This window comes from Cebus imitator, unplaced genomic scaffold (assembly GCF_001604975.1).
Source record: "Cebus imitator isolate Cc_AM_T3 unplaced genomic scaffold, Cebus_imitator-1.0 Scaffold474, whole genome shotgun sequence".
Taxonomy (NCBI): domain Eukaryota; kingdom Metazoa; phylum Chordata; class Mammalia; order Primates; family Cebidae; genus Cebus; species Cebus imitator.
The window spans coordinates 1029380-1032617 of NW_016107789.1; the positions used below are offsets into that span (position 1 = coordinate 1029380).

General features: G+C 45.0%; 1 protein-coding gene across 13 annotated transcripts in view; it reads right to left on the minus strand.

Moving 5' to 3' along the window:
- Positions 1-3238, minus strand: part of ITPR1 (inositol 1,4,5-trisphosphate receptor type 1) — a 354903-nt gene that overhangs the window by 342159 nt on the left and 9506 nt on the right. The window lies entirely within an intron of this gene.

The window sequence follows — 3238 nt, forward strand, 5'->3', positions numbered from 1 at the left end:
AAAAAAAAAAAAAAAAAAAGCTTCCTTTGAAGTTAGGCAGCAAAGAGAGGGGCTTACACATGGGGCTTCTGCTCAAAGCACCTGGCAAGCCAAGAGGCCATAAGGCAATGGACCCTCAGAACCATGGATAAGCACCAAGACAAAAAGGCACCATTTCACTTTTTAGGTTAAGCAGTACCCAGCAAGGCAGGTTAACGATGGGACGAGCCCAGCAAACCATGAGGTCTTTCACAGGAAAAACAGGAGAATGCCCAGAAAAAGGAAGAGCTGCTGGCATTTGTTCAATCTCCTGGCAAGAGGCCAAGGAAACTCCCTCCAGAGGAACACTAGTCTCTCTGCGATGCCCTCACCCAGGTACATATATGGTAATATGGCTGTAAATATGAGGGAGAGAAAACCTAATACATTTACAGTTGACTTGTTCAAGAGGGAGAAAAAGTCTCCCTTTACAACAGTTCTGCTCCTGTTCCTGGGCACTCTCAGGGTTAATTTCAGAACTTCCTTTGTGCAAAGATGCTTGGCGATATCATCTTTATTGTGAAATGAGGATGAACAGCACATTTTTTACTTGGACACAATGCCACCCTCCTCCCCACACATTTTCACACAGCCTTCCCTCCGTGCCTTCTTGTCCCCATTAGCTGCTAATCAGATCATCCTCAGAAACGCAGTGTGTACCCATCATCAGATGATTTATTCTCTTGCAAAAAAGCACTTCTCTCGGAGCATAGAAAATCATATTCTGCTTTCGTTTTCAGGCAGTCCCAAAGGAAGTCACCAACTCAGAAGTTTCAAATTTAAGCAAGGCCCTTCATGACATCCCAGAAATAGCAGCTGTAAAACTGAAGTTCAGAGGAGCGATTTTCTAGTATAATACAATGTTGATCATTCCCCATCCCCCCCCACACACACAGACACACACAAAAATAAACCTACTCGCTTTTTCTGACATGTCTGCTAAAGAACCTGTTCCCCAAACAGGTACAGCATCTACAGAGTTATTTCTCAAAAAAAGATGCCCATACTGACATTTTCTCTCATAGCTTCTATTCTTCAAGGCCAAAGTAAGAGGATCCAACCAAAAGCTCAACATTTCCCAGGCAGAGAGCTGCAGATTTGGTTAGTGGAGAGCATCTAGCTAAAATTCTTTATTTTATGAGTAGAAAAAACAAGCCTGAGGCCCAGTGATTTCCTGGAGGTCACACAGCCGATGAGTGGCCAAAGCTAGGCCACAGGGCTCCAGATACCAAGGTCAGTGTTGTTTTGGTTTTAAGTCTTTTTGTTTTTTGGGGGGAGGGGGCGATAAGGGAGAGGGTTCTTATTTTGTTAAAAAGTTGAAGTCAGTCCCAGCATGAAGAGACATCCCTCTGCCTACACAACCCAAACTGCAAAAAACCAGCAAATCAAGTTAGGACAATATCCTCAGAGAGAGATAAAAGACTTACCAAGCCTGAAAAAGTCACTCAAGGACAGTTTCTCAGCCTGATCACTACTGACATTCTATTGGGGGTCGGGGGGGCTGTCCTGTGCACTGAAGGATGTTCAGCAGCAACCCCGGCCTCTGCCTGCAAAACACCGGTAGCACCCTGCCCCTGCCTGCCAGAAAGAACAACCAAAGATGTCTCCAGACGATACCAAATGTCCCCTGGTGGACAAAACCACCCTCCCTGTCCCCATTGAGAACAACTGTGCTAGAACATAGGTTTTGCTCTGTTTCTTTAACTGTAAAGCCTTCTGCAAACATTTGTTTTTAGACAACTTGGCAGCAATGAACCGAAGCACGTATTTTTACACCTATTCTACAGAAGAGGAAACAGATGCACAGATGTTCCATGTTTTGCCCCTTACCCAAGAAGCAGTCAATACTCAGTGAGGCGGAGTCCCCACCCTGTGGCTCACTAGGGCAATACCATCACGACCTGAGAGCAGCTTGGTTTCACTACCTGATTTTTCCACTCCCTTTTATGAATACTCAACAGTTTCCCAAGCCAAATGTACTTTAGAGAGTTGTACTGAACAACACCTCAAAAGCTATCAAAAGGAAATGCTTAATATATCTCTACGCGGTCCTCACATCACCCTCTGCAGAAAGGGCTTTTCTTTTCTTTTTTTAACTGAGATGGAGTCTCACTCTGCCACCCAGGCTGCAGTGCAGTGGTGCAATCTCGGCTCACTGCAACCTCTGCCTCCTGGGTTCAAGCAATTCTCCTGCCTTAGTCTCCTGAGTAGCTGGGACTACAGGCACCCACCCACCTGTAGCCATGCCTGGCTGATTTTTTTTTTCTTGTATTTTTAGTAGAGACAGGGTTTCACCATGTTGGCCAGAGTGGTCTCGAACTCCTGACCTCAGGTGATCCGCCTACCTTGGCATCCCAAAGTGCTAGGCTTACAGGTGTGACCCTCAGTGCCTGGCTGTAAAAGGCTTTTCGAAGGAAAATGCCAGTTCAAGAAATATTTAATCATGAGAAGGGTACAAAAAACTAGGTTCTTCCAAGCAGCCTTCAAAGGGAGACAAAACATACATAATTACTAGTGTAAGCACTTCCTGTGTGCCAGGTATTCTTATGAGTTTTAAAAAAACAAAAAGGCCCATAAAGAAAATAGGTTTTGGTGCTCTGGAGTTTCAAATGACAGATTTTCAAGTATCAGAAAAAGCTTCCCAGAGGAGGAAGCATTTGGGATGGGCCCTAAGGAATAGAAGGATTTGGCAAGGTGGATGGAGAGGGGGTGGGGAGGGACACATGAGACAGAACATACACACACACGACAAGGCAAACAAATGAACGGCCCTCGTCTGGGTGTCATATCAGCTTTTCCTATTCAGAAATATGTGCCTGAGATGCTTTTCAGCTGTTCTTGCAAAAGAAAATTATTTCCCAGAGAAAGCTCCTTCTGAAATGCAAATGAACAACAAGAAACTTGGAGACTAGTGATATTTTTCTTATGTTCATCTTCTGATGAGCCGCATTATATCAAGTAGTCCAGAAGTTCTGCTGATGTGACAGATCAGAAAGTATAAAACATAAATTCCTCAGTGTCAGTGACAGCAGGTGAGAATGCAGCTTTGTTTTGTTCACAGCAGTGACTTTACAACTCTAGGGGGTACATGTACCGTCTGGTCTCTTTCTGCTTTCATCTGAACAGCCAATGAAAGAATCCTCCAGGCTGGGCACTGTGGTGCACACCTGTAATCCCAGCACTCTGGGAGGCCGAGACGGGGATCACAAGGGCAAGAGAC